Source organism: Narcine bancroftii, chromosome 10 (genome assembly GCF_036971445.1).
Source record: "Narcine bancroftii isolate sNarBan1 chromosome 10, sNarBan1.hap1, whole genome shotgun sequence".
NCBI lineage: Eukaryota > Metazoa > Chordata > Chondrichthyes > Torpediniformes > Narcinidae > Narcine > Narcine bancroftii.
Genome location: NC_091478.1, coordinates 67613966 through 67638336, shown reverse-complemented (window position 1 = coordinate 67638336; position 24371 = coordinate 67613966). Strand labels below are relative to the sequence as shown.

Below are 24371 nucleotides of genomic sequence, written 5' to 3'. Positions count from 1 at the left end.
TGTGTGCGTGCGTGCGTGCGTGCGTGCGTGCGTGCGTGCGTGCGTGCGTGCGTGCGTAAAATAAATAAATAGATAGAAAAGGAAAAGAAAAAGAGAAGAGGGTGAGCTTTGTTGTAATCTGAAGATAAAAGTCTTTGCTGGAGGGGGTTGGGTGGGAGAGAATAACAGTCACTGCGAAATCAGTTGACACTTGCGAACGGATTCACAGTCCGAATGGAGAGGGGAGTTGTGGTTGCCCGGCAAGGCACAAGGGGGTCTCAGAGATGGGGGGGGGGGCACTTGGGGTTAAGGGAATTTTAGATGTGAGAATGGTTGAAATATTTTATGTTTTAGAAGTGTCGTCATACAGTGCGGAAATAATATGTAAACAAAGTATGAGATGGCCATGTTGAACTATATGACTATAAATATTAATGGAATACATAACCAAATCAAAAGGAAGAGACTATTAAATTAACTGAAAAAAAAAGAAAAAATAGATATAGCATTCGTGCAGGAAATGCATCTAACTGAAGTGGAACATAATAAATTAAGGAGAGACTGGGTCGGGCACATAACAGCAGCATCATACAAATCAAAAGCCAGAGATGTAGCTATATTAATCAATAAAAATGTACCAACCAAAATAGAGGAGGAAATAATAGATCCAGCAGGGAGATATGTAATGTTAAAATGTCAGATATATTCAGAACTCTGGAATTTGGTCAATATATATGAACCTAATGAAGAGGATCAAAAGTTTATGCAAGATATTTTTTGAAGATTGTAGATACACAGGGGAATATATTAATAGGAGCAGACTTTAACCTTAATTTGGATTCAAAGATGGATAAAACTGGACAAAAGACTAGCAGAAAGAACAAAGTAGCCAAATTTATGGTTAAATCAATGCAGGAAATGAAACTTCTGGATATATGGAGGAGACAACACCCAAAGGAGAAGGAATACTCATGTTATTCGAGTAGACATAAAACATACTCAAGGATTGACCTGTTCCTGTTAGCCCATATCCAAGGGAGAGTTAAGAAAACTGAACATAAAGCTAGATTGTTATCTGATCACTCACCCATTTTTAGCAATAGAAATGGAGGACATCCCACCAAGAATATATAGATGGAGATTAAACTCCATGCCACTGAAAAGACAGGATTTTAGAGAATTTATTGAGCACCAAATTAAAATGTACTTTGAAATAAATACGGAATCATGAAAGACAAATTTATATTATGGGATGCAATGAAAGCCTTCATTAGAAGGCAGATAATAAGTTATGTAACTAAGATGAAAAAGGACTACAATCGGGAAATAGAACAGCTGGAAAGGGAAATAGTAAGTACAGAAAAAGAACTAGCAACAAGGGAAGATACAACAAAAAGAGAATTAGCGGACAAAAAAATAAAATACGAAACACTACAAATGTATAAGGTGGAGAAGAACATAATGAAAATAAAGCAGAAGTATTACGAGCTAGGAGAAAAAACACACAAAATACTAGCTTGGCAGCTTAAAACAGAACAAGCTAAAAGAACGGTATTGGCATCAGGGAGAAAGGACAAACAAATTACATATAACCCAACAGAGATCAATGAAAACTTTAAGGAATTCTTCGAGCAATTATACGGAACTGAGAACGAAGGGAAAAAAGACAAAATAGATGAGTTTCTAGCTAAAATTGAACTACAGAAATTGCAAGAAGAGGAGCAAAACAAATTGATAAAACCATTTGAAATAGAGGAAACACAAGATATATTAATAAAGCTACCAAACAATAAAATGCCTGGGGAGGACGGACTCCCAATAGAATTCTATATAACATTTAAAGAGTTACTAATTCCTCCTCTCCTGGAAGTAAGGAACCAGATATAAGAATCACAAAACATGCTAGATTCATGTAAAACAGCAATAATTACAGTAATACCAAAGATGGGGAAAGATCTACTAACACCAGCATCGTATAGACCAATATCTCTACTTAACTCAGATTATAAGATAATAGCAAAACTATTAGCAAACAGATTGGCCGACTGTGTACCAAAAATAGTAAAACTAGATCAAGCTGGATTTATTAAGAAAAGACGAACCACGGACAATGTCTGTAAGTTCATTAACTTAATTCATGCAGTACAAGAAGAAAATAAGATGCCAACGATGGCTGTTGCTTTAGACGCAGAGAAAGCCTTTGACAGGGTAGAATGGAATTATTTATTCAAAGTATTACAGAGGTTCAACCTACCAGAGAAATATATTAATTGGATTAAAGCATTATATAAGGGTCCAATGGCAAAGGTGACAGTAAATGGATATATATCGAACCAATTTAAATTAAGTAGGTCAACTAGGCAGGGATGTCCACCATCTCCCTCGCAGTTCGCTTTAGCAATAGAACCATTGGCAGAACTGATAAGAACAGAAAATAAAATAAAAGGGATAAAAATAAAAGAGAAGGAATATAAAATCAGTCTATTTGCAGATGACATCATAGTATACTTAACAGAACCAGAATTATCAATAAAAAAATTACATATGAAATTGAAGGAATATGGAGAAATATCGGGGTACAAGATCAACACAAATAAAAGTGAAGCGATGCCAATGAATAATGCAGATTTCACAAAGTTTAGAAAAGAATCACCATTTAAATGTCAAACACAAGCAATCCAATACCTAGGTATACAACTGGATAATAATCTAGGCCATCTATACAAACTAAATTATCAGCCATTAATGAAGAAATTACAAGACGACTTACAACATTGGAAAGTCTTACCACTAACACTTGATAGGAAGGGTAAATTGCATTAAAATGAATATCTTCCCAAGGATAAAATACCTATTTCAATCGTTACCAATTCCCTTAACAGAGAAATTCTTCAATGAGCTAAAGAAAATAATAAGGAAATTCTTATGGAAAGGGGTGAAACCGAGGATAGCGCTAGATAAATTAACAGAATGGTACAAACAAGGTGGTTTGCAGCTACCAAACTTTAAGAATTATTATAGAGCAGCACAATTAAAATACCTATCAGATTTTTATCAAACAAGGGAAAAACCAGATTGGACCAGGATAGAGCTAGATAAAATAGGGGAGAAGGTACCAGAACATATACTGGATGAAAAACTGGTGCAATATAGAAGTTCACCAGTACTGCACCATCTGCTCAACATTTGGAAGAAGATTCACGTATAAAGGAAAAAAAAAATTACCAACTACCAAAATTATTATTGACGCAAAATCAACTAATCCCTTTCACAATATATAACCTTTCCTTTAGAGAATGAGAGAGAAAAGGGATTAAAAGAATAGAAAATTGCTTTTTGGGAAATAATTTATTATCATTTGAACAAATGAAGTACAAATATGGAATAATTCACAGTACAATGTTTGCATACCACCAACTGAAAACCTACTTAAAGGACAAATTGGGTGATTACAGACACAATGATAATTAAAAGATTTATAACAAACATGTACATCAAGCTGCAAGAAAAAGAAAATGATGAAATAAGCTATAAACCCAAACAAAAGTGGGAACAAGATCTAAACATAAAGATAAAAAATGAAATATGGGAAAAGCTATGCTCCGGAATTATGAGAAATATAATAAACAGGAGGTTACGCATGATACAATACAATTGGTTACAAAGGCTATATATCACGCCCCAAAAGTTAAATAAATGGGATCCAACATTATCAGATAGATGTTTTCACTGTAAGAAGGAAATGGGAACAACAGTATGTGCAATTTGGGCATGTGAGAAAGTGAAAAAGTTTTGGGAAGATAAATCAGGTATTAAATAAAATCACAAAAAGCAACATACCAAAAAATCCAGAGATCTTTCTTCTAAGTAATATAAGAAGTAAAGAATTAGGCCTCAAACTGGATGAAGCACAAAAAAAGATTTATTATGAATATCTCCCATAAAATTTTGTTGATAACTCATCTGGAGGGGGGTTAATTTTTCCTGAACTTCTCCCTACCATTGCTTTCTTTTCTTTCCCTTGCCCCTCATTTCGTACTAGTCTACTCTCCAGCAATCTCCAAAACGTTTGCTCCCTTGAGAATATTATCAATCATTTTGATTTCCTTGTCTTGATGCATGAACTTTAGTTTCGTTCGGTGTTGACCTTCTGAATGTTTCTAGCATTTTAGTTTCAATATTCAGCATACATACTTTCATTTTTCTGGTTCAAGACCAAAGCACATTGGAATAACGTTTGAAAACCAGTTCTTCAGAATGCTTAGGCTGAGATTTGCTTGTGACCATCATCACTTCTCCCACTCACAATAACTACTCAGAGTAATTTTGCTACATTAAAGAATGGTCAAACTTAATCCAACTAATGTACATTGAAATCGTTTGAGCAGTGCAGTACTTTAGCCCAATCACTCAATTAATGCAACTCATTAACAAATAGTCTTTATGGAGTGAAACCTGGAATCCATCCAACAGGTAGACTGAAGTTTGCAGTGGGACAGTGGCACTCTATTCACAGTGCTGTTATTTATGCTACTACAAAAAATCATGCAAGAGAAAAATTATGCACTTCAGCGCATGTAACAGAATTGTGTTATTATTAATCTGTAGTTATAAAATATATATTTTTAGTAAAGTTATTTTGTGTGGATTTGGACACACACAATAATAAATCTCAGAGAGAGAAGCTATTTTTGGAGTTACAAGTCTGTAAGAAACCCCAATAAAGCTGGAAGTGTTTGTGTACTGAAATATCTCGGACAATGGGGTTGCTCAAGGAGGACATCTAATTAAACAAAAGGCTCTTTGCTTATTACCCATGTCGTTAGAAAGAGACTCAGATGGCATCTGTTTAAAAAACAGGCTTTTGCTTGTGATCAGCAGACTTATCGGAGGCATTGACTCATAAAACCTTTGGCAGAGAACTAATTAAGGAACTCATTTCAAATTGAAGCCAGAAGACATCTTACCATTTTGTAGGTAATACAGGATTGAAAAACAGTAGCCTCTAAAGAGAGAGGTGCTGTTCTATATTGTATTCTCCTTATCAGGAAGTTACACAAAAACAGTGGCAATGAAGAAGAGTCACTTCACTGTCTCTTTGTAAAAGATGACAGTTCTACTATGTCCATTTCTACATGGCACTTTGCATGATTTATAAAGGATTGCTTAAAGTGGTATGTGAGTGGAAAGAAAAAGTTTGGAAACCACCGTCTTTAATCATACCAAATTAATTCATTGTGTGGACAGTTTCATAATGGGCCAAATTTTCTCAAGCAAAATATTTCTGTAACAATTGGGTCTAGAACAGCGATTCTCAACCTTCTCTTTCCACTCACATCCCACCTTAAGCAATCCTTTACTATTCACAGAGCACCAATGGCATAGGGATGACTTAAAATGGTATGTGAGTGGAAAGAAAAAGGTTGAGAACCACTGGTGTAACCCTTGCCTGAGTTTGTGAAATCATCGTGGAAGAAAAACAAGTACTGAAACCTCCATGGATTTGTTGGAGATCATTTATATGAAGAAAAAATTCTCTGAAAACTACTCTATGAGAAATTTGTGAGTTTTGAGGTCTGATGCCTCACACCTACTTCAAAATTGGTGTTGAGCAGCAATTTAAAGAATCCGAGTTTCAAAACAAAACTGACTAAAATCATCTCTTCAGAATTATACCTGAACTATAATGGTTTATTTTAATTAATCTGTTTAGGATAGAGTGAAGATGGAACTTCACATGAGTATTTGCATTTTTATCAATGGTCTCCTCGACCTGTCTTTCAACCTCTCATGTTCTGTCCATACACACAAATATGCACATAGTGGGGTTAAGTTAGTTAGGTTTATAGTTAAGAAATGTTATGTTATTAATAAAAATTGTTTTGAAGATACCACTGTCTTGGTGAATATCCATTGTGGCTGAATCTAGTACTTAACAGCGAATGCCATAATAAAAATATTAATGAAATTGCTTGTGCCTACATTCAACAAGACCTGGACAGCATTCATATTTGTGATTAAAAGTGATAAGTAAACAAGCCTGTAGACAATGAATATCCCCAATGAGCACCATATTGCCAGCTCCATTTGGCATTCAATGGCATTAATTTTGCACATTTCCCTACAAACAATATCCATGTACATAAATACTATAAAATACTATTTCACTGCATGGGTTGGCTACCGAAATATACATAGAAGCCACAATTGCTGTAATCTAAAACTTCTTTTTCTTTGGCTTGGCTTCGCGGACGAAGATTTATGGAGGGGGTAAAAAGTCCACGTCAGCTGCAGGCTCGTTTGTGGCTGACAAGTCCGATGCGGGACAGGCAGACACGATTGCAGCGGTTGCAAGGGAAAATTGGTTGGTTGGGGTTGGGTGTTGGGTTTTTCCTCCTTTGCCTTTTGTCAGTGAGGTGGGCTCTGCGGTCTTCTTCAAAGGAGGTTGCTGCCCGCCAAACTGTGAGGCGCCAAGATGCACGGTTTGAGGCGTTATCAGCCCACTGGCGGTGGTCAATGTGGCAGGCACCAAGAGATTTCTTTAGGCAGTCCTTGTACCTTTTCTTTGGTGCACCTCTGTCACGGTGGCCAGTGGAGAGCTCGCCATATAACACGATCTTGGGAAGGCGATGGTCCTCCATTCTGGAGACGTGACCCATCCAGCGCAGCTGGATCTTCAGCAGCGTGGACTCGAATCTAAAACTAATTTCATGATAAATCACAATACTGGTTGCAAGTGATAGTTCATTAATCTATGTACACAAGAGACGAAGCTTGATTGCTTTGGTCTGCCATCTCTACAAAGATATTACAACAGGTGAAGTCATAGTGCATTTATTCCCTGCACGAGAGATCCTTTACCAACCACTGCTTAATCCCCAATTCAGTCAATTATATCTCTGCTTAATCTGCACAAAGATTTGATTTTTTTTTAAAAGTTAAGCCTCGTGCACATAACGAGCAATCTATTTGTTTTCTAAAAGTCACAAAAATCCAATGATTATAAAATAAAAAATTGTGCTGTTCGACATAACTATGCCTTGATTTGGGGATTGTGAGGGTGGTTTAAGTCGAGAAACTTCATGAAAATACTCTTCTGAAGTTGATTTCTCCTGCTACTTCATGCATTGAGACAACTTTTTACATACAAATTTAGTGATACAACACAGTAACAGGTCTTTCCATCTCACACCACAAAATGTAACAAAATTAATCAGTTAATGGCACTAAAGAAATTTGCCAGAGAAGGCGCCAATACAATAGTAGAAAAGCAACTCAAAATCGTAAGAATTCCACTCATTAGTTGGAAATTGGAACATTTTCTGCTTCATTGCAATTGGTAATGTTTCTCCCCAGTTGAGTATGTTAACAAAGTGGTGCCACAAGTAAAGTTTAAGAAAATAGTTATGGTCTGGTCTATAAATATGCTTCCTAAAGCTTTTTTAAAGCAATCATGATAATTTGGTGAGATACTAGATGGTGTTTATTCACCAACTGATTGGGCAGGGATTGTAAAAATAGAAATGCAGATTCTGACTGCAAGAAGCGTGTGGGGGTTTATGGCAAGATTAACCATATTAAACCTACCTTGAGACCTTCCTCATGCTTGGAATTCATAACATCTAACACTGCCTCAGTCCATAAAAGAATCAGTTAGGGTTAGGGTAGCTGGAGTAATAAATAAAAATGCAAATACTCATGTGAAGTTCCATCTTCACTCTATCCTAAACAGATTAATTAAAATAAACATTTAACAAAAGGTAAAGAATAAAATAATTTTATTTCAGGATTTTGCACGGATGATTGGAAACAAATGAAGCAGATACTATATAAAAATGGTCTCAGCTGGACACTTCATAGCGATAGAAAAATGTGCACTTGAAATAGCTTCAAATGTAGTCAAAGGATCAGTCACACTGATCAAGCTTACTGTTTGCCGAGAAACTCACAATGCAGTGTGGTAAGAATAGATATTGCCACATTGTAGATTTAATCTTCGTTCACATTCCTTCATTTTTACCATTGAGAGTTTGAAATAAAATATGCTGTTAACATTGACAAAACATTTTCCCAAAGCATAGAATGAGAAGCTAGAGGGTCAAGCAGTGCCGATGAGTAGAGCATTTCAGTCAACGTTTCAGGCCAGGATTCTATATTGAGAAGTTGGAAGAAGTGATATCAAGGGGGACAATAGGGTAAGGAAGAAGCTGGAGATGATAGGGTATTGGACAGAACGCGAGAGGTTGAAAGACAGGTCAAGGAGACCATTGAGAGGGAAGGTTAGAGGGAAAAGTAATAGGGTAAGGAAGAAGCTGGAGATGATAGGGTATTGGACAGAACGCGAGAGGTTGAAAGACAGGTCAAGGAGACCATTGAGAGGGAAGGTTAGAGGGAAAAGTAATAGGGTAAGGAAGAAGCTGGAGATGATAGGGTATTGGACAGAATGCGAGAGGTTGAAAGACAGGTCAAGGAGACCATTGAGAGGGAAGGTTAGAGGGAAAAGTAATAGGGTAAGGAAGAAGCTGGAGATGATAGGGTATTGGACAGAACGCGAGAGGTTGAAAGACAGGTCAAGGAGACCATTGAGAGGGAAGGTTAGAGGGAAAAGTAATAGGGTAAGGAAGAAGCTGGAGATGATAGGGTATTGGACAGAACGCGAGAGGTTGAAAGACAGGTCAAGGAGACCATTGAGAGGGAAGGTTAGAGGGAAAAGTAATAGGGTAAGGAAGAAGCTGGAGATGATAGGGTATTGGACAGAATGCGAGAGGTTGAAAGACAGGTCAAGGAGACCATTGAGAGGGAAGGTTAGAGGGAAAAGTAATAGGGTAAGGAAGAAGCTGGAGATGATAGGGTATTGGACAGAACGCGAGAGGTTGAAAGACAGGTCAAGGAGACCATTGAGAGGGAAGGTTAGAGGGAAAAGTAATAGGGTAAGGAAGAAGCTGGAGATGATAGGGTATTGGACAGAACGCGAGAGGTTGAAAGACAGGTCAAGGAGACCATTGAGAGGGAAGGTTAGAGGGAAAAGTAATAGGGTAAGGAAGAAGCTGGAGATGATAGGGTATTGGACAGAACGCGAGAGGTTGAAAGACAGGTCAAGGAGACCATTGAGAGGGAAGGTTAGAGGGAAAAGTAATAGGAAGAGTAGATAAAAAGTTGAAAGCAGTGGACAAGATAGAGGTGGAGGGTGGCACATTTAGCATAGTAGTTTATACTGTAAAAATATTAATATTTGGGAAAAATTTAGAGTAGGTCACATAAATACACACATTTTGAAACAGATCTTATTTGAAAAACTGAAGAATTCACATTGCAAGATCTCTGAAGAATGTAAGCACCTTTCACAAGTTGGTGTTAATTGAACTGACATCATAAAATGCTTGACCATTGTCTTGCTGGAGTCATGCTATCTAACAGTACCCAGTACCCTTTCTGCAAAGTGCTCACAGAAAGGTCAATTCTGGATTGATAACAATTTGTGAAGAAGAAAGAACTCCTGTGGTTTGCTGGAGAAGGTGGGGGTTTTGCAAGACATGAGTCACATGCTCTCTTTGGAGTTTCAGTTGGAAAAGAGAGAGAGTTAACAGCTCAGTCAGTCAGTGTGAGGGAAATGACAAGTAACTGAAAAGTGCAATCCAGGGAAAACTAGTTGAAACTGATGAAGCAAGTTCCAGAGCAGTAGATGGCTGGAAGTGCTATCTGTCTGATGTTTCTCTTGAAATAGAGGAAGGAATGGAACTCTGTGGTAGCTTGAAGAAAGAGGTTACCATCTAGAAGACCTTGATAGGGCAAGTTTCATCAGTGAGACCCTGAGGTGACTAGTGGTGGTACTTCAGTTGTGGAAATCCTGGAGCAACAAATATCTCTCTCTGCAAACCCTACGAGAACCTTCCTGAGCAGTAAACATTTACCTTTCAAGCACCAAGCCTGGTGAACTTTATACACGTTAAATTCTGTGCACAGTATGGTGATTGCCTGCAACCAGAGAACTTGGGAGAAGGAGAAGTGAGATTGAACTATGAACCAAAGAACTTTTCTTGAATTTACACACACATAACATACACGTGCGTTTAGAATTGGAAGGAGGTAGTTTGGGTGAGTATAGAGTATAGTATAAGAATAGAGTTAAGATCAAATTTGATTCTATTTTCATGTTTGTTGATTAAAAATAACTTGTCTTGATGAATGTCTATTGCTGCTGGGTTTTGGGGTCCTTTGGGCTCGTAACGGTACAATGCTATTATAGCGCCAGTGATTAGGACCAGAGTTTGAAACCCATGCTCCCTGAAAGGAGTTTGTACGTTCTCCCTGTGTCTGCATGGGTTTCCCCTAGGGCTCCGGTTTCTTCAACCTTCAAAACGTACCAGGCGTGTCGGTCAATTGGGACAGCACAGACTCATGGGCTGAAAGGACGTGTTACCTTGCTGTATGTTGTAATGGCTGCTACCACTGGAGAGGTTACGCTCAAAGAAAAGGCACACGCTGCTTTATTGTGCTTATAAAGGGCTCAGAAGCCCATCTCTGATGTCATCATGCCACCTGAATGGTGGCATTACAATCCACTTCCTGGGATTGGTTGTTTAGCACTATCCGGGGAGCAGCCAATCAATGAGCCCCTCTCATCCCCGGGTGTGGCTGATTCCATAGCTCCATCTGATTGGCTGCCGCTGGCCAGCCCATTGGAGTGGGGAACTGCAGCTGCGTGCTGCTGAGTTCAGCACCGATTTCAAAGTGCGTAGCCCTTCTAGGCTGGCGGTGTAAACCGCAGGCTCCCAGTGTCGGATCACTGTTTCGAGCGTGGCGCAGTCGGTGACCCGCTACAAAGTCTAAATTTAAAGGTAAAGTTGACTAGAAAAATTGAAGTTCATGCTATTTGCTTTAAGGTGACCAGAAGGGAATATAATGTGTTGTTCCTCAAGTTTATATTTGGACTTATTCTGACAATGGATGAAGCCAAGGGCAGACATGTCTATGTGGGTATGGCAAGAGGAATTGAACTGGTTGGCTACTGGATGTGCTACTTAAACCCATAGACACTTTCTGTGATTACAGCTGTGAATGCCTCAGAAGGTGGAAGGGTGAGTGGGGTTGGGAGGAAAACCTCTCCTCTCCACTTCTCCCACATTTTTTCAATACCCTATCACCTCTTAGCCCTTCTTCCCCACATCTTTTTCTCCCTTGATATCACTCCTTCCTACTTTAATCTCAATAAAGGGCCTTGTTGCAAAATATTGACAGACCATTTTTACCCTTGGATCTTGCCTGACCCACTGAGTCCCTCCCACTTTTTCAAGATTCCAGCATCTGTAGCTATTGTTTTAATCTATTTTCCCATCTCTCCTCAATAACCATATAACCATATAACCATTAACGGAGTGGAAACAGGCCATGTTGGCCTTTCGAGTCTGCACCGGTTCCATAGCCTTAAATATTCTGGGAGTAGAATTAGGATGGAGAAGAAGAGGAACAACTTTTCCCAAGAGTAGTGAATCTGTGTGGAATCCTTTGTCAGAGGAAGCAATAGAAGCTGTCTAATTGAATACATTTAAGACACAATAGAGAGAGATTTTTGCATAGTAGGGGAATTAAGGATTATGGGCAGGGAAAAGGAGCCAAATCCACAGCCAGAGCAAACACAATCTTGTTAAATGGCCAGACTCCAGCTCCTACCTTGTGTTATTTTATCTCTAAACTGAACAGAACTGAAAACAAAGTAGATGTGCACATTACATTTATATATATCAGGTATAGCCACAGTGAAGCTATTGGATACAAATACTGAGTGCCAATACAATATTTGGTCAAGTTTCTTAAATATAGATTCTTTACATTATTTTACAATGCAAGTTTGAACCATCTTGGCACTCTCGTCCAACCCAAACTTGACGCAAGTGTTTGATGAACAGATATAAAAATATACAAACAACACTGATGAAGATTGGTTTGTACTCACTTTATAGTTACAACAGCACAGAGACAAAAAATCACTTAAGACTGATTAATCGAAGCTTCATCAAAAAGCACAATGACAGCAAAATTGTACATCACTATTCAACCTGCACTACAAAGTAGGATATTTGACTGGAATCTAGGAACTGAGTGGGATCCTTGTGGTAGCTGGTGTAAGATACAAGAATTCATGCATAATTTTGTCCTCATGCAATTTCAAAATTCACAAATTTGTGCCAGGAAGTTGTAAATAAATAAATATTAGGCTTATCGTACCTTTACTGGTCCAAGATCAATGACAGTTCTTGGAAATTATAATGCCAGATCAATTAGTCCAAATATCAAAATTTGCTGGTCCTCAAGGTCAGACTACATCAGGGAATGCTTTTATAGAGAAAAAAGACCATCTAATATGAGAAACACAAGATTTTTTTTTTAAACTGCGATGACAAGCAAATGGAACTAGTGTGAATATGTTAACTGTTAATTTTCCCCTGTATGGGAGTCACTAAAACAAACATTGCCCAGCGGGAAAAATCTAAGCAAACTTTACAATCTCAAGTGTCTTCAGGTTTTCCATTGCTACTTCAGTTTCTTCACATCAGAAAATTAGAAGATCCAACTTCTCAATACCACGCAGCAGTCTTCCAAATGATGAATCCACATTGCCAATGACGTTCTCCTTTCCAGCCCTAGAACTGGCTAGCTCTCACATGCCCCATGCCAATCAATATGAGAAAGTTCATTCTGGATTTCCCTTTCATAATCCCCTGTACTGAAGCCCACTGCTGGGTCTAAATTCCAGCTCTCCATTTAAACTGCAACATTTGCTTTGGGCGACCTAAATACAGTGGAAACCATTTTCTATTTTTGACTGCGCTGACCTTCATTTCAGTGTGGAAGTTTCTATTTTTGCCTGTGGTAGCCTAGATTTCATCTATCAACACGGACTCCCCTTTTAGGCTTAATAGTACATTGAAAATTGCCACATGCTAGTCATTACTACTGAAGGCTGTGCACAGTCAAAACATCTGCAAAAGTCAGATAGTAAAGCCATTTAATTTGAATGGCATCTTAGTGCAATATTTTAGGGAACACGACATTCAGTCAAGAAATTAAAATTTGATGGGAGCAAGATAGAAAAAAATATCTGGTGTTGGAAAAAAGAACGATAACCAAATCACATATAAATTCCTCATACAATCAGGAAAAGTTCAATATCAATGAGACTTCACTTTAACAGAAACACTTCGGGATTGCATGTATTTTAAGAAGCTACTGCATTTAGTTGTAGCATAACATCAGCCAGAATGGCTTCAAATTAACAACATTTAAGAATACATCTGATTGTTATTTGAAAGAATTTTTTTTTAAGTCACAATCCTTCTGGTCCCCCAAGATAGACAAGCAGAAGATCATCCTGTCAGAACAGTGAAAGTTGGAGGCTTTGGATGGGACAGTCACTCTTGAGCAGTAATCTGAGAATAACGTAGAGAGCAATCACCCCTGGATTGGACCTCAAACCAGCAACTCTTCTGAAGGCCACGAAGACCAAGATCTGGTGGCAAAGCTCCACATTCATATGCAAGGATTGCTTTGTCTGCAAGAGGGGAGGGGGCTACCATATCTTCTGACACTCAAAATTATTCCATCTGACAGCAACTGATAGGTGGCAAGTCTTCAATTTGCAGCACATAGCTGCACATCATGTCACAATAAAGACAAGAATGTGTCTCTTCCTTGAGCAGAGGGCAGCTCAGGAATAGAGATGCACCTATGTTCTGCCTCACCCAGGGTATGGATGAGTGCACTTGTTGCTCCAGTCTCCATGTCTACCCAGAGCTCTTCGTCATCTCCAAGATGTGAAAAACAGCGGAATATTCACTTTGTCAAAGCCACGAGTCTAAGAGGTTCTGGGGACTCATTCATTCGAAGGTAATCTGTTAGCATAAACATGGTTCATCTAACACACCAGTGGGATGGACAGCTTAAGGAATGAATAGCTTAAGCTATTCTTCACTTCACACTTTACACTAGGCTGCTGGTCACATGGAAGACAGTAATTACAACTAATGCAATGGCCATAAGGACACAAAAATGCTTTGGTCCTTAAGATGCCACTCAACTGCCTGAACCATTCACAATCTATCCTGAAAGATTTTCCAGAGAGGCACTCATGCTTTGTCAAAGAAGTTCTCACTAGATATGCTGCGGAGATAGATCAGCTCATTGAGTGGTGTCACACCAACAACCTTGTACTTAATGTTAGCAAAACCAAGTAAATGATTGTGGACTTCAGGAGGAAGTCAGGAGAACATAAACAAGTCCTCATTGAGGGGTCAGCAGTGGAGAGGGTCAAGAACTTCCAATTCCTGGGTGTCAACATCTCCGAGCATCTGTCCTGGAGCCTCCAGGTTGATGCAATCACGAAGATGGCTCGCCAGCGTCTATATTTTGTGATGAGTTTGAGGAGATTCAGTATGTTATCAAAGACTGCTGAAAACTTCTACAGGTGTTCTGTGGAGAGCATTCTGGCTGGTCTGGTACGGAGGTGCCGGCAAGAAAGAACTCCAGAGGATTGTTAACTCAGCCCGCGAAATTACGGGCACAAGTCTTCACTCTATCGAGGACATCTACAAGAGGCAGAGTCTTAAGAAAGCAGCCTCCATCCTCACAAATTCCCACCATCCAGGCTCTGCTACCATTGGGAAAAGGGTACAGGAGCTGAAGACGAGTGGCACAAGGACATCTTCGTCCTCTGTCATCAGATTCCTGAATGAAGCTTCATCCTCTCTGTCATCAGATTCCTGAATGAAGCTTCGTCCTCTCTGTCATCAGATTCCTGAATGAACAGGCACTGCCTGACTTTGACTTTTTATTGTACTGTTTTTATTTATTTTGTAAGGTAGTTTATATAAACATTTGCACTGTGTGATGCTGCCTCAAAACAATGAATTCTGATTCCGTTGGTACATATATTCTGTACTGACATTCAGAAGAATATCTCACAACTCCATCTCAGGGCTCACGCAGAGAAACAGCCCATGCCCAAATCCAGCAAGACCTTGGTACCATTCAGACTTGCAGAGAGAAGGAGCCAAGTTAACATTGTTCTTCAATTGTGTTTTCTATCAATGGTAAATATCCCTGTTGTTCTTGGCATTGAAAAGCATCAATGTGTCCCAAATTCCCAAAGCAAACAGAGTACTTGCATTCACAAATGACCAGACTGACCCCGCTGAGGAATCAACTCCTTCACCATTTCCATTGAACAAATCAAGGAAGTTCTCTGCAGCCTCAAGTCATGCTGAAAATAGTTCTCACCCTGTGAGAATAGTTCCAAAGACTCAGATGTATACTGTACCTTACTTGTCATGAAGTAGCTCACTGCAACCAACCTTATTTTTCAGTTTAAAGTTAATAAATAGTGCAATAAAATGAAATGGGTTACTGCAATGAATTGGAATTCACTATCTATGTATTGTTCAGATGGCTGGCTCCTCCCTTGGTTTCATTCTCACCAATCTTCTTCTTTGGCTTGGCTTCGCGGACGAAGATTTATGGAGGGGGTAAAAAGTCCATGTCAGCTGCAGGCTCGTTTGTGGCTGACAAGTCCGATGCGGGACAGGCAGACACGATTGCAGCGGTTGCAGGGGAAAATTGATTGGTTGGGGTTGGGTGTTGGGTTTTTCCTCCTTTGCCTTTTGTCAGTGAGGTCTCACCAATATATTCTCACCAATATATAACATATAACGCGCGGAAACAGGCCATATCGGCCCTTCAAGTCCACACCGGTTCACTTGAACAACTTGTTCCATTTGAACAACTTGTTCCATTTGTTTGCAATGACAGTCATGGAAAAGTTTTCAACAGGTTACTCAGCATCTATGGGACACGAACAACAATGGTATACATTAGAGCAGTGAAGATCAAAGCTCATGCTGAAACACAAAACTCAAAGGAAAATTGCTGGATAAGGCCATGAATCCATTCTGGAGAAATAAAAGATCTGTGCCTCTGGAGAAAGAATATTAATCTGAATATTCATCTAAATATTAACTATGTAACCATGCAAATCTGCCCAGTTCCAATAACAACAGGAAATGAGTTATCCCAAATTTTACAATTAAATATTGATAAACCATGGTTTTCCCACCTTACTTCAGATTCACCTGAGGACAATTGTGTCTACTGGCCATTAAAAGCAAGTTTGTACTCCTCATTTGTCTATGAGTGCAATCAGTCATGTTACAGTTATAATTGTGCAAACAGGCCTTTTTGTGGTGTCAGAGTAATTAATGATGTGTAGTTAGGGGAAGTACAAGAACCTGATAGCCATTGGAAATAAACAGTTCTTCAGCTGGTCGTCAGGCTTTTGTATCTTGTTCCCAAAGGCAGAAACAAGACAAGGTTGCAACCAGAGTGATGAGAGCCCTTTGTGATGTTGACTACCTTTTTTGAACTAGTGCCTTGCATAGATGTCTTCAACGAATAGGAAGTTAGAGCTTGCGTTACTATTTGTACATAGTGTTCTACCTCCAACCCAGTGCTTCAATCATTAACCATTTTCAAGTAGCCAGAATTGGCAATTGGAAGCAGCCCTAGACAACCCAGCAATGAACTGCACCACTTCTTCATCTGTGACTTAGGGTCTGGGTTATCTTGCTGATTCTTCTAAACTCCAGAGCATAGGTCCATCCTGTTCAATCTTTGGTCAGGTGACAGCCTTCCTATCCCAGTGATCAACTTTATTGATTCTTCCACAAACAAGTATATTAAATGAGGAAGTCAGAAGTCTATATCCAGCGCTTCTGGTGTGTTTTCATCAAAAGAGCTCCAGGGTCTGTGGAAAGCTGTGTGCAAAGGTGGAGCTCAATTCTCTTCCACTCAGGTCATCTCATGCAAGCTTTCAAACAGACCAGACGATGCTCCAGTATGTCAATGTGCATGTACATTAGCTTACTGGCTAGTCCATTATAGTCCTCATTGGTCCTTTGCAGTTGAACAAATATTCCACCTCACTTCTGGGAAATTGACCTCAAAGCATTTTCCTTCTAGCATGGCTGCATACACAATTTCATCAATATTTCTATGAGGTGAAGACAGGACATCAATCCGCACAAAAAAGTTTCAGATGGTGTCTTCCAAGCACACAAACCCATGCATGAGCTGGATGCCAAAGACTCTGTATGGTGATACCACAGTGATGCTGTTATTCCATTGGTACTGTATCTCTGTGTATGGCTGATCCGCCTTCCCCGGTAACTCCTCCCCCTAGAATTCTGTAATAAAGGCAATTATGCTAAAGTCTCTCCTTCAGTATGAATCCTGCAATCGGGCCAGCAACAGGAGGATGTGGCCAGCCTTATGGTAATAAAAGCCTGTCGTCTAATAACTCCAATCTTTTGGTGTTTATGGATAGCGTATCAATTTTATTACTACTAAATTTTTTTTAACCGAAAGGGACAAGTTAGACATTGATCCGTAATTGCCTGAAGCCCCAGACCAATTAGAGCACTGGCTACTCTGTTTTAATGACTTTCTGCACACCTCCATTCAAGTCATGGGATCCAATGACAACAAGCTACACCTGTTACAATTGCAGGTCAACCATCACGCCTACACAATCATCAGATGCTTCACGATGTATGAGGACACTAGGAACAAGCTCCAAACCCAGTACAGGCCCAAGACAAACACAGTCTATACTGATATCTCCTGGCCACTCACAAATAACAACCTGGTGAGCCCCTCAAAGAATACTTTCAGGCCCTGCGTGAATTTGGGCAAGCCTACAGTTGCAGGGACCTTACTGCTGAGGTCTATACTGGTGAGCTCATTCAGGATGCCTGTGTATCAGAAGTCTGATCAGACCATATCCACCAGCGGCTGCTTCAACTGGGCCAACTGACCTTGCAAAGGACCTTTGACGTTTCCAAAATGTTGAATGCAGCCATCCGTAACACGGACTTTTTCATTCGACAAAGTGGAACACATGTACCGCCATCTTGGGACATGGGGTCCCAGGCTGCCTCTACTTCCGCCACCAGCAAAAGTGTTACTTCTGCAACCAACAAAAGCACCCTCAGGAGCACTGCCCAGCCAAGGAAGTGGTGTGCTCAGGACGTGGGAAGAAGAGAAACTATGCCAAATTCTGTTAGTTCAGACCTTCTCCTTTCCCTAGCAGCGGCGCATGCAGGGAGCACAGACAGCTTTGTACATCCCGATACTGTGCAGGACTATTCTCTTGTGATGAGCCTGGCAAGTTGCAAGATCTCCATGGCCTCCAGGTCCCAGTCGGCAGAGATTTGTGGCTACTGCATGGTGATGCTGAGTGTACATGGCACAACCTATATAAACTGTTAGTAACGCCACAGCTCTGTGCACCCGTGACACTGGGGTTGGACTTCCAGTGCCACGTCAAGAGCATCCCTATGGTGTTCGACAGGCCCCAACCCTCCCTCCCATGATTCACAACCACCAGTTTTTAAAACGCCCGCCCTCCCCACTGCACGTGACCACGATCCACACAAAGCATCCAATCTGCAAGCTGTCCGCTCTCCAGATACATCCCACCTCTGCTCGCCAGTCTCATCCCTGACTGTAAGACCGTCGCTACCAAGAACAGGAAATATAGCACTGGGGACAGGGCATTTAATAGATCAGAGGTGCCTCACCTTCTGACCCAGGGGATTATTGAACTAAGCACTAGCCCCTGGAGAGCCCAGGTTGTGGTGGTCAAAAATGGGGAAAAACTCTGCATGGTGATAGACTAGTCAATACAGATCAACTACATCAACTGTTTCACACAGCTGGATGTGTACCCCCTTCCCCACGTTGCTGACATGCTGAACCAGATCGGCTAAAACTGGGTTTTCTCCACAATAGATTTGTGTCACCATCTGCGGCCATGACCTGCAGGACCACGATACAAACTTAGAAAAATTCCTCCAAATGGCCAAGGCATTCAATCCCATTTATAATAAAAACAAACGTGTGCTCCATATATCACGCTTGGCCATCCTTGGTTAAATCATGGAACATGCTTCATTGGTCCTGACCCCGACCCTGATGGAGTTCCCACTCCCCCATAGCCAAAAGGCTCTGAAGAGGTGCCTGGGCTTCTTCTCATACTATGCCCAGTGGGTCCCCAATTACACAGACAAGGCCTGGCCCCTGGTGAAAGCCACTTCCTTTTCCCTGTCGATGAAAGCTCAGGCAGCCTTCACCTGCATCAAAGGAGACATCTCCAAGGCCATGATGCATGACGTGAATGAATTCACTCCGTTCCAGGTGGAGAGCGTATCGCTGATACCTCTGACTTTGCCCTAGCTGCCACCCTTAACTAAGACCCATGGTGTTTTTCTCCCGCACGCTCCATGGCCCTAAAGTCCGGCACCCCTATATCAAAGAGGCCCAGGCTATCGTTGAGGCAGTGAGACATTGGAGGCACTACCTGACTGACCAAGGTGCAGTTGCTTTTATGTTTAACAATAAGCAGAGAAGTAAAATCAAAAACGATAAAATTCTGAGTTGGAGAATAGAACTCTCCACCTATAACTATGACATCTTAGTTCAACGAGCCTTCAGATGCCCTGTCCCGGGGGACATACGCCAGTGCGCAGTCAGACTGACTCCAAGCACTTCAAGACGACCTGCGACAGAATATATAGATATGTTTTTGGAAGATAAATTGGGAAAGGTTTGTTAGAGTAGGTCACATACAAACACTTTAAAACAGATCTTATTTAAAATACTGGAGCTCTGCCCCAAGCTAGACATATAGGCCCCACAGCTTTTGCAAGAGCTTTGGAGAGTGCTCAAGAGACTTCTCTAATGGATTGTTGTTTACAAAAGGCAACAGATGAACGAGCAGGCTGGAGCCGCTGTTGTCTGGAAGAGAGCTTGCCGTTGTAAGAGGGTCATGTAGTTTTGCAAGCAGAGAGAGTCAAACTTGTCCTTGTCGCCCACTCTGAAGGCCGTGTCTTGGTTCCTCAGCAGCACCCGCACCTCTGCAGTCACTCGTGGCTTCTGATTTGAGTGAGTAGTGATGGACAAGGGCACAGTGACATCGTTAGTACATTTATTAATGGAATTGGTCATTGATGCTCTATACTCCTTCCAGATTTATGCAGTCGCCAACGGTTGCTGCTTCCTTGAACGTGCCAGTCAGTGAGCTCAAAGCAGTCTTGAAGGCCAGGTTTAATGTCTAGTGAGTGGTCTGTATGCTGGGATTAGAATTTCATTGATGTAGTCTGAAAATCCAAGGTGGGAGCAGGGCTCTGCTGAATACACGTTGGAGATGTTCGTGCAAGGTCCAACGTGTTCACCCCTTTCATAGCACAGTCCATATACTAATGTATTTTAGGTGCCTGTGGCTTGAGGTTCCCCTGGTGGAAATCCCCAGCAATAATAATTAGTATGTCAGGGTATGCAGTCTGCAGTTTGTTTATCACCTCGTGCAGTTCCCAGATCACTTCCTTAATGTTCGTGCTGTGGTGGGGGTTTGGGGAGAGATGGGCCATACTATGAGGGCCGTGTCTTTTCCCCACACACTTTTATGCCTTGTGCGCATATGTGCTTTATTCCTGCTATGATTTCACTGCTCTGCAAGTACCCAATATGTCACTTGGGTTGTCACCACTGGAGGTTGGGCCCCCCTTAGATCAGAGATATCCACATGGTCCAGTTTGAATGGCTCATCAGGTATTGCAACTGGGTTGTTTACTTGCCTATTTAATTGGTTGCCAGTGTGAAAGGTCGTGGAATAAAATATAATAGTAATAGGGATACAAAACTGCTTTTAGAACAGGGAACAGATTTTATCCAAAACAAAACATTAGAAGCTTGGAGACACAAGAGGAGGGAAATCAGTACAAGATGAAGAGACTCGAACTAAAATGCCCACTATTCATTTCACTTCACAGATGCTGCCGGACCCACTGAGTTTTTTCAGCAGTATTCTTTTGCGCCCTTAAGGCCCTTTTACACTGCCCTTAAAAAATGGTAATTAACTGCCTTTTAACTGCTTCATTTATCTGTGTGAACACAACAAACACGTTTCACATCGAATCCTGTATAAAAAGCGAGCCCTAACCCTTTTGACCTGGGATGCCGCATGGTCGCACCAACCCAGTTTTTCTTGATTTAGTGTGAACTACCCGACCTGACTTTAAACGCAGGTCGCTCACACGCCAAATTAGTGGGATCTCTGAGTAAAAGGGGTATCTGCAACTTGGAATCGGAATAAACAGCAAAATTATTAATTTTCTGATTGCTCAAAATTTATGTATGGTAAAATGCAAAGAGTAGGATAGCAGACTTCAAGAGGAAATAAACCAGCTGATGGAAAGGGAGAGTCCAAAACAAATAACATTTCAGACATTTGTAGTTCGATTGAAAGGAGTTGTGTACTCTGCCATATAAATAATGCTGAAATGGGTTTCTATAGAGCATTAGTCAATTCTGCCTTCAATGGAGTATGGAGTTATTTACCCAGACAGAAAAAAAACTCTCAGAAAAGAACCTTGTCTTAGAAATAGGGACTCTCCACAATTATGGAAGTTTATCATCACCAACGAACATTTCTCCACCATCTCCTGACATCTCATAAGCATCTTTATATCATATTTGTAGTTGTAAAAAGGCTAAGTGCTGTAATTGGAAGACCATCATCCATAGCTTTCAAGGGGGTTTGCATGTTGAAGATGCCCATTTTTGCTGTAAGTTGTGCTACCACTGCAATCAAAATTCAGGAAACTGCTGGCTTCCTGAATTCATATTTAGCTGCTTTCCATATCTCTCACAATAGATCTTGACAACATTGGTGACATTTTGAACAGACTAATCTTCAAAACAGATACATTCCCAAAGATCCCATGCAGTGTTCTACTTTGCTAAATCCAAAACTCCTGGAACAAATTAGAGCAGGTAACCTTGGAAAATCTGCGCCTGCATAAATAGATTGATCTTTATACTGAGGCAAGGCACATCAGTGTTGCTACACTCCATCCTAAAATGTAGCAATGCACAGTTTTGCATCACACCACTTCAGTTAGATACTTGGTTTACATTTAACTAGAGTACATGTTTACAAAAATATTTAGCTGGATTATTTAAAGCCCCTTTCACACTTGCAAGTGGTCCCAGGAACTAACAGCCAATCAGCCTTTAAAGTGTCTAGTGTGAAAGGAAATTCTTCTCAACGTCAGTGTCAGATGTCATCATCTCACGTCAGGGAGTAACGGCCTAGACCCCTAGTACAATCCCAGCGTCTGCAGATGCTGGCGTTGCAATCAGACAAATGTGGAATGGGCAATTGCATTGTGGGATTGAAATAACCGAAGTTTTCACATGAGTGCAGGAATGCGAAGGAAGAAAAGATTAAAATGCAGGTATAAAGTTTGCTGTGGGAAAGTCGGAGGGGGAGATAAATAGATAGCAATAGTGGACAATTTTTAAACAGCGTGGGAAAGTTGGTAGCACTATACTGCACTATTTATAAACACCATGGGAAAAAGCGATGGCGAACCTGACTTCCTACAATGCTGTGCACACAGAGAAACTCCTTCATGAGTGCCCCTTGCAAGCAGCCGTGCATACAGCCCTGTCCCCGCAGCACGGCATTCTGGGAAAGCAGGTCCACCATCGCTTTTTCCCATGGTATTTATAAATTGTGCGTGATGGTGCTACCATCTTTTCTCACAGTGTTTAAATTGTACACGATAGCGCTACCAACTTTCCCACACAGCATAAAAATTGTCTGCTATATCTATTGCTAGCACTTTCCCATGGTCCCTTATAAAGGTTTATATAGGTTGGCACAACAACAGGGGCTGAAGGGCTCATACTGTGCTTAATTATGTTATAATTAGGCATGATTAATTTTGTTCAAATATAAGATCATAATACATCGATCAGGATTTAGGGCAGTTCCACCATCGCTCAATGCGTAATGACATCACTGTTAGAAGTCCTAACCCCGGGAATGGCTCCTTGCAAGTGTAAAAGTGTTCACTGTCCCAGTTAGGAATGGTCAAGAACACTGAATGGCCGATTTAGTGGGATGCAAGTGTGAAAGGGGATTATGCCTTCAAGCCTTTTTCCTCAGTTTAAAACATCAAGAAAACAGGAAATGTAGTCACATTGCTCTCTCAACCTTCAAATATGTTCAATGGCAGGTCAGGTGATGTGGAGGAGCTGAACAGACAGAAAACAGACCCCACAAGAGCTCCTCAATCTTTGGCTTGGCTTCGCGGACGAAGATTTATGGAGGGGGTAAATGTCCACGTCAGCTGCAGGCTCGTTTGTGGCTGACAAGTCCGATGTGGGACAGGCAGACACGGTTGCAGCGATTGCAGGGGAAAATTGTTTGGTTGGGGTTGGGTGTTGGGTTTTTCCTCCTTTGTCTTTTGTCAGTGAGGTGGGCTCTGCGGTCTTCTTCAAAGGAGGTTGCTGCCCGCCAAACTGTGAGGCGCCAGGATGTACGGTTTGAGGCGATATCAGCCCACTAGCGGTGGTCAATGTGGCAGGCACCAAGAGATTTCTTTAGGCAGTCCTTGTTCCTCTTCTTTGGTGCACCTCTGTCACGGTGGCCAGTGGAGAGCTCGCCATATAACACGATCTTGGGAAGGCGATGGTCCTCCATTCTGGAGACGTGACCCACCCAGCGCAGCTGGATCTTCAGCAGCGTGGACTCGATACTGTCGGCCTCTGCCATCTCGAGTACTTCGACGTTAGGGATGAAGGCGCTCCAATGAATGTTGAGGATGGAGCGGAGACAACGCTGGTGGAAGCGTTCTAGGAGCCGTAGGTGATGCCGGTAGAGGACCCATGATTCGGAGCCAAACAGGAGTGTGGGTATGACAACGGCTCTGTATACGCTTATCTTTGTGAGGTTTTTCAGTTGGTTGTTTTTCCAGATTCTTTTGTGTAGTCTTCCAAAGGTGCTATTTGCCTTGGCGAGTCTGTTGTCTATCTCGTTGTCGATCCTTGCATCTGATGAAATGGTGCAGCCGAGATAGGTAAACTGGTTGACTGTTTTGAGTTTTGTGTGCCCGATGGAGATGTGGGGGGGCTGGTAGTCATGGTGGGGAGCTGGCTGATGGAGGACCTCCGTTTTCTTCAGGCTGACTTCCAGGCCAAACATTTTGGCAGTTTCCGCAAAACAGGACGTCAAGCGCTGAAGAGCTGGCTCTGAATGGGCAACTAAAGCGGCATCGTCTGCAAAGAGTAGTTCACGGACAAGTTGCTCTTGTGTCTTGGTGTGAGCTTGCAGGCACCTCAGATTGAAGAGACTGCCATCCGTGCAGTATCAGATGTAAACAGCGTCTTCATTGTTGAGGTCTTTCATGGCTTGGTTCAGCAGACTGGGGGGGAAAAAAATTGCTGAAAAGAGGGAAAACAAAGCCCAAAAATTACTACACATGGGCAAGAAGAACAGA

The 24371-nt window shown here is 41.2% G+C and overlaps 1 protein-coding gene and 1 long non-coding RNA gene across 9 annotated transcripts in view; one reads left to right on the top strand and one right to left on the bottom strand.

Annotated features, from left to right (window-relative positions):
* Window positions 1–24371, bottom strand: part of znrf1 (zinc and ring finger 1) — a 236095-nt gene that overhangs the window by 143533 nt on the left and 68191 nt on the right. The window lies entirely within an intron of this gene.
* LOC138744682 (uncharacterized) overlaps window positions 10672–24371 on the top strand; it is a 74846-nt gene continuing 61146 nt past the window's right edge. For both annotated transcript variants that reach the window (XR_011345703.1, XR_011345705.1), the window contains exon 1: window positions 10672–10817. This is a non-coding gene — a long non-coding RNA (uncharacterized lncRNA). The remainder of the gene's footprint in view (window positions 10818–24371) is intronic.